Here is a 12,885-nt window from a genome sequence, read left to right as displayed (position 1 = left end):
CACACTACAGGAAATGTTAAAGGAAATAAAAAAGAATAAAAATTATACAAGGTGGAAATAGCTGCAAGCTGAAAGGTGGTAGTAATGGTAACCACATGAGTTAATATGAAATAGTTTCTCTTATTTTAAGGGTTTATAAAGGATAATCGACAAAACAAAAACAGTGTAATATGAGGAAGGTCATGTAGGTAAAAGTGAAATACACATCAACAATAGCACAGACATCAGGAAGAAGGAAATGAAGGTATATTATCGTAAGATTCTTACTATCTTAAGAAGGAAATGAAGGTATATTATCGTAAGATAGTATATGAGTATAGAGTGATATCGCTTGCAGATTAACTATGAGAAGTTAAAGATATATATTGCAAATCCTAACACAACTGCTAAAATAAACAAGGAATTTTATTATTAACCAAGAAAGGAGCTGAAATAGAATTATGAAAAATAGAAAAGAGGCAGAAAAAATGAAAACAAAGAACTAACTTGGAAAACATAAAATGAACACCAAGAGTGTAGAATTAAAGCTAACCATAATCATATTAAATATAGAGGCCAAAACACACCAACTGAAAGACAGAGATTGTCAAATTGGATGAAAAAGCATGAGCAACGCATATGCAGTTTACAAGACGTACACTTTTTTTTTTTTTTTTTTTGCAAACCATAAGAGACTCTTAAATATAGAGAACAAACTGAGGATTGCTGGAGGGAAGGCGGATGGGGGGATGGATTAAATGGGGGCTAAATGGCATTAAGGAGGACGCTGGGGATGAACACTGGGTGTTAAATGTAAGCGATTCACTAAATTCTATTCCTACCAATTCTACTTCTAACAATACTACACTATATTAGTTAACTAACTTGAATTTAAATTTTAAAAAATGAGAAGTGCACTTTATATAAATACACAAGTAGGTATAGGTAAAATAGAATAAGATACACTATGCTAACACTAATCAAAAGGAAGCTAGAGTGGATATATTAATGTCAGACAAATGAGATTACACAATAAAAAAATCAGGAATAAATAATGTCATTTCTTAATGATGAAGGAATAAATTTATCAGGAGGACATAACAATCTTAATAATGCACCTAATTAAAAAAGATCTTCAAAATACATGAAACAAAAATGAGATAAAACTACAGGAAAAATAGACAAATCCAAAATTATAGTCAGAGATTTAAATACCTCCTCCCTCAATAATTGATAGAACCAGCAGACAGAAAATCAGCAAGATATAGATTTGACCAACACAATCAACTCACTTGACTAATTGCCATTTATAGAATTCCCCATCAGAATACACATTGTTTTCGGGTGTAGATGAAACAATTACCAAGATAGGGCCATAATACAAGTCTTAATAAATGAAAAAAAGATTCAAGTCACACAAAATATGTTTTCTAATTAGCATGTGATTGAATAACAAAAGGATCTCTGCAGAATTCTCAAAATGTTTGAAAATGAAATAACTATTGTTAAGTAAGTCATTGGTCAAAGAAAAAATCAAGGGAAATTTCAAAGTTTTTTGAACTGAATGAAAGCAAAAACACAGCGTAATAAAATTTGTGGGATGATGCTAAAACATTACTTGGGAAGAGAAGTTTGTAGCACAGCATGCATATGTTAGAAAAGAAGAAAGGTCTTAAGTCAATGAACTCAGCTTTCACTTTAAGCTAGAAACAAACTTAACACAAGATGAGATCTAAAACAACCCAGAGGAAAGGAAATAACATCTCAGCAGAAATTAAAGACAAGAACAATAGAGAAAATCAATAAAAACAAATAAATAATACAAAAATAATAACACGGACAAATGTCTGACAATGTTTACAAAAGAAAGAAGTGTTAAATTACCATATCATACTGCACAAAAATTAAAAGGATAAGGAAATACTATAAACAACTTTGTTCTCTAAATGCAACAACAGAGATAAAGTGGACAATTCCTAGAAAATCCCAAACAACCTAAACTCATCTAACATGAAATAGATAACTTGAGTAATCCTGTAACTATTAAACTCTTAAAGAAATGGAATGTGCATTTAAAATACTGCCAAGAGGGAACCTTTAGGCCCAGATGGCTTACTTAGAAATGTCTATCAAGCATTTAAAGAAGAGGAAAAAAACAAAAAACAAAACACCAATTCTGCACAATCCCTTCCAATAGATAAAAAGGAGAGAAAATTTCCCAATTAATTTTATAAAGCCAAAATGAACCTGATACCCAAACCAGAAAAAGATAGTAAAATAAAAAAGAACACTAAAGGACACAAAAATCTTCAGGAAACTCTTATTTTATTTCTTTTCAGTGTTCCAGCATTCATTGTTTATGCACCACACCCAGTGCTCCATGCAATATGTGCCCTCTACAATACCCACCACCAGACTCATCCAACCCCGCCCCCCGCCCCCAAAACCCTCAGTTTGTTTCTCAGAGTCTTCAGCAAACTCTTACCAAATCAAACTCAGCAATACGGAAAAGGATAGTACAACCAACTACAACTTAGCCTGGAAATGTACAGTTGATTCATCATTTAAAAAAAAAAAAAATGGCCTTAATAGTTTAAAGGAAGAATGTCAATTGGTACAGAAAAAGCATTTAACAAAATTCAACATTCATTCATGATAGAATCATGATAGATAACAAACTAGGAATAAAAGAGAATATCTGCCTGATAAAGGACATCAACAAAAACACCCTACAGGAAATATTATACTCAATGTGAAAGGTTGAACGCTTTCTCCCTAACATTGGAAACAAGGCAAAAAGATCCATTCTCACCACTCTTATTCAGTATTATACTGGCAGTCCTAACTGGTGTGATAAAGTAAGAAAAAGAATTTTTAAAAAACATACAGAGTTGAAAGGAAGCAACAAAATTAACTCTTTGCAGAATACACAATTATAATCATCTGTGAAGAAAATCTAAAAATTTTACCAAAAAAACACTCCTAGAAGTTTAAGTGAGCTTAGCGAGATCAGAGGACACAAGAGAGGCACACAAAAATTAATAGTAACTCCATATACCAGCCATGTAAATTGGAAATTGAAATTGAAAACTAATAATATTTTTTAAATGGGGGAAAATGAAATAGGGCTAAGTGTAACAAAACATGCACAGCAGCTCTTTGCTAAAAACTAAAAAATGCTGATGAAAGAATTCAAGTGAGACCTCCATCGATGGAGAGACATAGCTTGTTCATGGAAGGGAGCACTTAACACAGTGAAGATATTAATTCTTCCCAAATTGACCCACAGGTTTTGTGCAATGTCAGTCATAATCCAAGGAGGATTTCTTGAATATATGGACAAGATGATTTTAAAATGTACATGGAAAAGCAAAGGAATTAGAACAGCTGAAACAACTTGAAAAAGAAGTTGAAAAAATGACATTACCTGGTTTTAATACTTACTATACAGCTGCAGTAATCAAGACAGTGTGGTATTGGCAAAGAGAGAGACACATACATCAATGGAACAGAATGCAAAGTCCAAAATTAGACCTATACAAATAGGGACAATAGATTTTTTACAAAATTGCAAAACAATTCAATGAAGAAAGAAAATCCTTTCAACATAGTTTGTTGAAAAAAATTGGACAATCGTATTAAAAAAAAAACCCTTAACCTAAACCTTATGCCTTATATAAAAATTAACTCAAAAATGGATCATATATCTTAATGTAACATGTAAAACTATAAAACTTTCAAAAGAAAACAGGAGAAAATCCTGTGACCTACTATTAGGCAAAGAGTTCTTAGACATGATGATACCAAAAACACAATCTATTAAAAATAAAGATTAATAAATTGGACTTAATTAAAATTAAAATGGATTGCTCATAGTTCCAGGCAAAGTGCTGGGTGTTTACTCCAAAGAAATAAAAACTTATGTTTGCACAAAAACCTGTATAAGAATATTTATAGCAACTCTGCTCATAATTACCCAAACTGACCAAGATACACTCAACCGAAGAATGGATAAACAGACCAGTACCTCTAGAATATTCCAGTACTATGGACTATTAATCAGAAGTAAAAAGGGACACACTATTGATTCATATGACAACTCTGATGGATTTCAAAAGCTTTATGCTGAGTTAAAGGTGTCAGTTTCAAAAAATTACAGACTGTATGATCCCATTTATTTCACATTCTTTAAGAAACAGGAGGGTAAGCCAAGGTAGGGAAGAGGTCAGAAGGGAACTTGTACTTTACCACCAGAGGTGAAAGCTGGAACTTTCCAGAAGGATGAACACCTGGGAGAAGAAATGCGCAATGAGAAGTCACACATTACTGAACTCCGTCACTGGCTCCCACTTTTAATTCCCAGCCACATTTCCACTGGGCTGCGTGGGAAGCATGGCTGTCAATATTTTATTTCTCTTATGTAGACAGGTTTAATATTATAAGTAAAGATTGTCACTGATAACACAGAAAGGGCATGAATTTTTCAGTACTGGGTTTGAATCCTGGTGCTATGACTTACTAGCTAGGTGATACTGGACACTTTAACCTTTCAGAGCAGCTTTCAGAGCAGCTCTTCTCGACTTTAAGAGTAGAATGGTAATAACTTAGGAATTTCACAGTAATACAGATGAAGCATGCAATAAAATGGGTGTTTAATAAATGGGAATTATTACAAGTATAGCAGTTGCTCAAATGCAGTATCAACGGAGTATTTGCTATGGAAGTAGGCTATTATAAACGGTCAAGGGCTTCAGGGTGTAATATTTGTAAGACGTTTCTTTCATCAGACTTTACTGCATAATACCAGCAGAGTAATTTTATTATTAATTAGCTAAATGCTGAAACTGGTGATAGCTTTGTCATATCGAACCAAGTAGAATAATGGTAGCCATTTAAATGTTATATCACCTGTGTCTGTTAAACAATGTCATAAAATTGACAACTTATAGCTGCATCCGGCTCATCTCCATTTCATTCCTCCCTCGTTTCCTATAAACTCTCCCTGGTGCTTTCTTTAGGTAGAAGGGCAGTATATTCTGGCTATTGAATGAAATCTTATACACACGCAAGGAACCTTAACCATTGGGAAGTATATTTAGAATATTTGCCATTTTCTGAGTTTGGGTGAGGTCCCTAAAATTGTCAGCCACATCGAAACACTCTCTGTCTCTCTGATCTAATCATGTAGCACCTCCTGTCCTGTGAGTTTTTCATACATTTCACTGAATCCCCATCTAATGGATCAGGAAATACACATTGAGTTCTCTCTGAGTAATGCCACACCATGTTTGTATGGTATTCAGACTTACCCTATCTGTGGTATTTCTGTGGATTCTGTATCATCCTTCTCTTTAGCAAAAGAAGCCATGAGCTTTTTCCTGCTTTCTAGAGCTCATTTTTCATCCACATGTCTGCTGTGTTCCAGCTACTTGCAGCTGACATGCAGGGCACCTCTTTTTTCCTCTGTACCACTTCCCATCTTGCTCTGCTACAAAGAATATCTCTCCTTGTCTCTGTGAAAGACAACTGAGGCAGCCCCTGGAAAGCCTTCCTGGGTGCTCATCAGAGGATTCCCTCTTTCTTCATCTCTGTTCCTACAGTGTCTGGTACAGCTTCTCTCAAAGCTCTTATATTGTTGGGTAACGGATTGCTTTCTTGTCTGTCTTCCCTTCCCTAATCCCCTGTGGATAAAGACTTCCTCTTGCTTCTTTTTGTATTCCTTACACCTATGCCAGTGTCTTACACAGAACGGACAATATTAAATGCTAGTGAGTGAGCAAGTGAAATTCCTTGCCCTCTAAAGTTTTTTTTCTCAAGGTTAACAAAAGAACTGAGTTAGTAAATAGTGTTAACTGTGGAACCTTCTGGATGATCCGACTTGTGCCTTCCAGACTTTGGTGTGTCCTGTGTCTAAGACCTTTGTATAGGATATAAAAACTCCTTCATGTTGTGGTGGCCAATTTCTTTAATTTCTTTCCCCTTCCTGGAAATCTCTTTAATTAAATTTTCCAGGTTCTTTTGCTAGTGACCTAAAGGCCCCAAGGGATTATGTGTGTAGGAACTAACCTGGCTTTGAGCCTAAAAATGGTTTATTGCTTCGGGGAGAGAAATTACTTTCTGGACAATTTAAACTGGATTTTCTTTCAGTGTATGTTTTAGATAATAATGGAAAAAATCATAAATTAACCAGAACCCAAGAAAGAAGGCTTTACACTTGTTGTATGGCATAGGTCACCTGTGTAGGAAATATGCATTTTAAGATATGCCAACAAAGCCTTGAATACCCTGTAGTCTCTGGTCCAGTTATATTCCCTTAAATCCTCACTCCATCCCCATTAATAATTAAACATGTAAACACATGTTCTCACTTTCCCTCTTTCTCTGACATCTCTTAAGGAGGAAATAGCTGACATGAATGCATTATTTATTCATTCAAAAAATACTAATTGAAAATCTGTTACAGGTAAGCACTGTACTAAGTTACTTAGAGAGATGCAGTTCCTTAAGGAACAAGAGAGTCACAACCAGCAAAATAAAAAACATTTCTAAAACAAGATTTTAAAAACTGTTATTCCTATGAGAAATACAGGGATGTGCTCTTGGAGGTCAGAAGTAGAGAAAGGCACATTTGCCTGAGGAGCATGGTAGAAAATTAGATATTGAAGCCAAATCTTCTTACAAAATGAGCAGGAAATCTATGCCTTACTTGCAATGCTGGGACGAACTAGGATGGTTTCCATGCCTTTTCAAAAGAATTTGGAGATTTAAAATGTCCACATATCTTCAGTCCCAAATTTCATATCTTCAGTTTTCCAGGATAAGGTTAAGATAAACATATCCTTTAATAACATTTATCCTCCATGCCTTGATCCAACAGGCTAATGAGTACAATTTTGGTATGTTGATAATGCTGCTGAGAAAAGGGCAAAAATATAACTCAACATGAGAACATTTGAGCTACTTATTCAAAGATATGCTAAATTTAACCTCAAAGAAATTATTACTTCATTGGTATCTCTGCATGTCTTCTAAAATAAGATCAATTTCCTTCAGTCTGGGACGTTTAAGATACAGCCTTGCTTAATGGGGAAGGAGTGTACAAGAGCTGAGCTATTAATGACCTTGCATTTCAAGACTCTCTGATGACCCTCCCAGCCAATGAAAGCACAAGCAAGTGAGTCCGGAAAACAGTCGCCCTGTTGAACTCATGCTGGGAGAAAAGTCATGCAGTGCCCAGCGACCGTCAGTGCATACTCTTGGCTAAGCACTGTGCTAAGCTAAGGGACTGGAAAGATGAATCTTGCAGTCCCTGGGAGAGCACACGTAGCTTAGTGGGGCAGGAATGGGCACTCATTACCATAAATCAAGACCTAACTTAAGCTCATAAGAAAAGTGACACAATTACTGTGGAGTAGGCAGTTCTCTGGGAAAGCTTATGTGGAAATGACGGCATCAGATATTGAATAATGAACCTTGAAGTCAGAAAAAATAGAAGAATCAAAGTACCAAACATACATGATGAGAGGTAAACCCTACCCACATTGTCCTGCTTATTATGAGGAACGAAAGTGATTCCCTCACAGTCTAGAAAGAGAAGCTTTAGATCATCCTTCTGGTGGTGGTTTTAGTTGAACCATTTGGATTTACCTACTGAGGCTCCTATATCATTGGGGTGAGGCTTATTTTCCAGTGGAATCTTGAGATTTTAAGAAGTCTTCTGAACCACCCCTTCCTGACCCACCATACTTTCACTCTGTCATGGTATTTGAAACTCCATCATTCTCCACCATTCAAGGATTATCTCTTGGTCTTTAGTAGACCTTGTACCCATATACCCCTCAGAAAGTATTTGGTTGACTGCTGTGGTTTGGATATGAGTTGGCAACTGCCTTAAAAAAATTCTAAATTCCCAAAAAGAAGAATAGCAACCTTTAAAAACACTACTGAAAGAGCTAAGAGATGTTATGGGGGCTGAAATCAGAAATTGATAAAACCTGCTTTACCAGTTGGCTAGAGGCATTGACATGCGTGCTCCTATTATTCCTCCTTCCCTCCATCCCTCTCCTCACCTAGAAAAGAATCGTAACATGACTGGAGTCATGGGAGTTCCCATACTAGAGTGGAGCAACATAGGAGAGAGTGTATAAAATGCACACATTCAATTTTATCACTGCCACCTCTTAACCAGATTTACCACTCTCTCTAAGAATTTTTGCTCTGGGGGCACCTGAGTGGCTCAGTGGGTTAAAGCCTCTGCCTCCAGCTCAGGTCATGATACCAGGGTCCTGGGATGGAGCCCCACATCCAGCTCTCTGCTCAGAGCGGGGAGCCTGCTACCTCCTTTCTCTCTGCCTGCCTCTCTGCCTGCTTGTGATCTCTGTCAAATAAATAAATTAAATCTTTAAAAAAAAAAAAAGAATTTTTGCTCTGTCAACACGCCTCCCAAAAAAAGACTCTTAGACAACCATCAGAAGTTTACTAATTCCCAACCATTACTAAGATATCCAAGAGAACTTCCAAATCATGGGAGAATTTGGCATAAACAAATGAATGAATGCATGCATGCCAGCTTCTTACTTCACTATGACCCTGTCACTAGTTGGGTATAGTTCTTAGTTTCACAGTAATATTTTTGAGTGGGTTAAAAAAGAAAACTTTATATAGCCAAATTAAAAAGGGGGTAGGGGAAAGGTGTTAGTACTGAAACAAGAGAACTTCAATGAGAAGTTTTGCAGGAAAGTGTCTACCCACCTGAGAGAGATGGAACTTCAACCTCACGTATATAGCGCACGTATTTTTCCCTTAACATACTCCACTTATTCCATCAAAGTTGTGGCTACAGAATTCCTAATTAGAACTCTTTGGGGGAGGGGCACTGACCCTGAAAGTTCTCAGAATCATAAACAGACCAGATGAGATGGGACCTTTTTCATGGTACTGCGTGGGTAAGAACAAAAGACCAGGGATGAAAGCAAGAATCCTTGCCAAGGGGATTGGTGATGTCATATCTGAGAAATCTCCATGGCCCATGACAAGGAAGAGCCAGGGTAGAAGACAACTTGTCAGATAGCAACTTTTCATCTTGCATCCAAGTTCTTTCCCTGTCCTCAGAGAATACCCACGTGTTCAATTTAAATTAGATTGGCAAATAATTTCCTAAGTATAAGAAATCACCATGTCAAAGGGGTATGCAAAACTTGGGATTTCTTTTGCATTTTGAAATTCAGCTTCTTGACTTCTTTGTGGCAACTGTAATTGTGAAACTAACCAATAGTAACAGCTACTATTATTGCTTACTACGGTTAGGAGTTTTTCTAAGCACAGAAACACGTTTTCTGCTTTTGAGGTAATAACATCTCAGAAGTTGAGAGTTTAGGCAACCCACCATGGGTCACAGTAATAATTAAGATACACCTCCGAGCCCAGGACTCTCATAGTCAACCACAGGGTCATTCTGTCTTCTGTGAGGAAACTGAGGCCCAGAGACATTTCTACTTGCCTGAGCTCACTTGGCAAGCTGGATTCATAGTATAGTCCAAATCTAGGACCTGCACACTTCCTAAATATTTTGAAAAGACTAGCCCCAGTCCCTTAGCAAATAAGAATGGGCAACAGTCTCTTTATTTCTTCCAAGGGAGGATATTTCTTAATGAATCTGGTTAACACCACAAAAGATATTAGTACTTAGCTTGGAGAATTGTGATATCTTGAAAAATTTTTTATCACTTGTTGCATGAATCTCATCTAAGGTCTTGCCCTGAAATCACAGCTGTCTTGAAAGACTTTAGGCAGAATGGCTATGTTCATGTCTCTGTGATCACTGTTCCCAAATGACCTTTTCTTCCACCTGCTAGTCTAAGACATATTCTGGAGCAAATTGGAAAAACTTGGAATTAAAGAAATCTAACTAAAACCCAGTGCTTTTAGTTACTTAAAAATTCTTAGTTATTTAAAAATCGGGTAATTATCAGTTTTGGTTAGAAGATTTCAATTTAGATTCTTACTAACTGAGTTGCTCAGTTGCTGAATAGGGATACACTCCATTGGATACACTTTAGGTAGCTGCTTCCATGGATCAGGCTATGGGTAATTCCTGTACTTTCGGAAAGAAATCAATTTTATAGGGAACAAAAACAGGTAATACAGCTATTTCATAGGCATATGTTGCTAAAATGTTAGAAGTGACATTTATACCAAAGCAAACAAGATCATCATAAACAGATACTGTTAGGAGGTAAATATGACAGTATACAGCAAAAAGAAATATGGTTTTTAAAAACCTCCACATTTGTGAGCCTGTTGGATTACAAACCTGCTTTTTTTTTTTTTTAGTACAATTTAGCTTTATTAACATTTAATGTATTATTTGCTTCAGGGGTACAAGTCTGTGATTCATTAGTCTTACACAATTCACAGCACTCACCATAGCACATACCCTCCCCAGTGTCCATCACCCAGCCACCCCATCCCTCTCCCCTCCTGCAAACTGTCTTTGCCCACATTATTCTCTTGCTCTCTTAAAATCTCAGATGTTCATGCTCAGGCAGGAGCCCGGGACCTGCCTTGAGGCTTGAAGTTTCAGAGGTAAGCAGGAAGCCTTCCAGGTTACGTTAACCGAAAACTTTCAATTAGCTAAAAAGTTTGCTTAAGCTTGTGGCCAAGTGTTGGCTCTCCTTTCCCAAGATGGGAGGGGGCCTGCCATGCCATTCAAAATGAATTCGTAGCTGGTGAAATGTACTTGGTCCCCTCTGGCTTTCCATAACTGTGTTCAGGTGGATGTGGTCCGCGCTCTGTACGTGGCAGAGAATAGAGCCCCCATCCTTTATTCTGTACCTAGTGGAGGTCTTTGATGTCTTGTGTTGCAAAATTCTGTAGGCTGGAGCTGTCAGGCAGTTTGCCACGCACCTTCTCCACTTCTTCTGCCTCCCACCCCGGTACATTATTTCTTGAGGGTTACCTTTTGTTTTCAGCATCTTATAGTCTTCCAAGTATAGTAAAGCAATTTTAGACCATTATATAATTTTTGTCCAAAATTTAACTGCCTTTTGTGAAATCTATTGTTTACCTGGCATTGTACTTGACACTAAGGAGGAAACAAATGATAGGTAATATGATTACTAAAGAGAGTAAAGATCTCTCTAATTTTCAGGAAAACCAAAATCATCCACATACAATTCCAAGGCATCCTAAGTCAGAACACAATGAAACAGTAGCATGTAAATAGGAGAAGGTAAATTATGCTCTGTATAAAAATGAGGCAATAGACATGACTTTGACCGTTTTGACTGTATTTTTCTTTAATGTGCATAAATAAAAAGCCTCAGTTCTTTTGAATGCCTTCTTTCTTACTCATTCTGATCTTTAGCGTGTAATCCATAAAAGGCCATTGCTCCCTCCATAAATCTTCTTTAATTCAAAGCATAACTCTCAGAGCTCAAAAACTGAGCCGATTAGCTATTGCTGCTCCTCACTGAAATTGTCGGTATATAAACATCTCCCTTGGGTCACAACTGCAGTCGGCATAAAAATAAATCAGAAGTCAGCTATAAGTTCCAATGATTTATCAATGAGTTTTTTAATGGTGTGTGTCTGAATTATAGCATTTTTGCAAACCCCACCACTGATTGCTATTTTCATTAGTTCATAACATTTTTAGATATACATAAATATACATGCACACACATGTGTATTTGCATCTATAAATTCTGCATTTCATAATGGCATATTCTTTGCCACTAGATCAGCTGCACTATTTTTGGAAACATTACTCTCTTTACTTGGAAATCATAACCTCTTAGTCAATCTAAATATGACTTCATAACTTTTATAGCTTTTGCCCCATGCTTTTGCAAAACCTTATTGTGATTGCAAAAGAGCTCTGTGTGGTTAAGAAAAAGAAAAAAAAGTGACTTCTCGCGACATACCTTAAAAAATTGCTTTGGATTTCTCTTTGGTGTTGGAATCATGATGTGGTTGACATGTTTTGTGTGCTAGTATGTGAGCAGATCATCTAGGAGGTTACATAAAGAAGCGTGTTTAAATTAAACTGAAATTTTCACTCTATTGCTTCTCTGGTCACTAATTAAATTAAAGTTGAATCACCCAGAACAATGCTTTCAGAGATCCCTCTACCCTGGAAAAAAGATTAACATTAATTTAAAATGCAGAACATCATTAATTTTATTCATTAGGCATAAGTAATTCTCTTACTAATTCATCATTCCCCTTTAGGAGGAGGGGATCGTAGAGTTTTGTTTCTGTTTTCAAATTGCAAAAGTTTTTTTTTTTTTCATTAAATGAAATTTCATTTTAAATTTATATTGATCCAATTGTAGTAAGTTTTAAAGCAGAGCTTCTTAAAATTTTATATACATAAAATCGCCTGGGGATGTCTCCGAACTGTGCATACTGATTCACAAGGTCTGGAGTGAAGCCTGAAATTCTACATTTTTAACAGTCATCAGCTGATACATCTCTGCTACAGGAATGACACTCTGAATACCAAGGTTTTCAAGTCTCAGAGGCATGAATTATTGCAAGCGTTTATCCATAGCGTTATTTTTCTGTGAACTACACTGGCTTCCTCCAGTGTATTTGCCCAAGTTCTCATGCCAAGTTCAGCATTTCTTACTCCAAGTTGCTTATATAGAGGTTGCCAATCCAGAGGAATGCCCCCGGTAAACCTTTTAGGGACCTGGAACTGATCTGTTTCTAACCATTCGCCACATGCATCTTGTACAGACTTTGAAAATGTTGTGGCTGTGTGCACAAAACTGAAACGTGCTTCAGATACATACATGTAAGTGGGTTTAATGTGACCCCTGCAGTCTCACCCCAAGCTGACCTCTACTATGTCACCGACTGCCAGACATCATAGAACTGAAAGCTGCTCTGTGAACTCCTTTC

General features: G+C 36.7%; 1 protein-coding gene and 1 long non-coding RNA gene across 3 annotated transcripts in view; one reads left to right on the top strand and one right to left on the bottom strand.

The window, feature by feature from the left end:
• ADAMTSL1 (ADAMTS like 1) overlaps positions 1 to 12,885 on the top strand; it is a 920,800-nt gene that overhangs the window by 481,484 nt on the left and 426,431 nt on the right. The gene's annotated exons all lie outside the window — the stretch shown is intronic.
• Positions 4,091 to 8,787, bottom strand: LOC116570172. The gene is made up of 3 exons (XR_004277305.1): positions 8,731 to 8,787; positions 6,686 to 6,889; positions 4,091 to 4,268 (listed from the first exon to the last, which is right to left on the bottom strand). It is a non-coding gene; the product is annotated as an uncharacterized LOC116570172 (long non-coding RNA).

This window comes from Mustela erminea, chromosome 12 (assembly GCF_009829155.1).
Source record: "Mustela erminea isolate mMusErm1 chromosome 12, mMusErm1.Pri, whole genome shotgun sequence".
Classification (NCBI taxonomy): Eukaryota; Metazoa; Chordata; class Mammalia; order Carnivora; family Mustelidae; genus Mustela; species Mustela erminea.
Note: the sequence above shows the minus strand (reverse complement) of the source record. Positions and strands in the feature narration are given on the sequence as shown.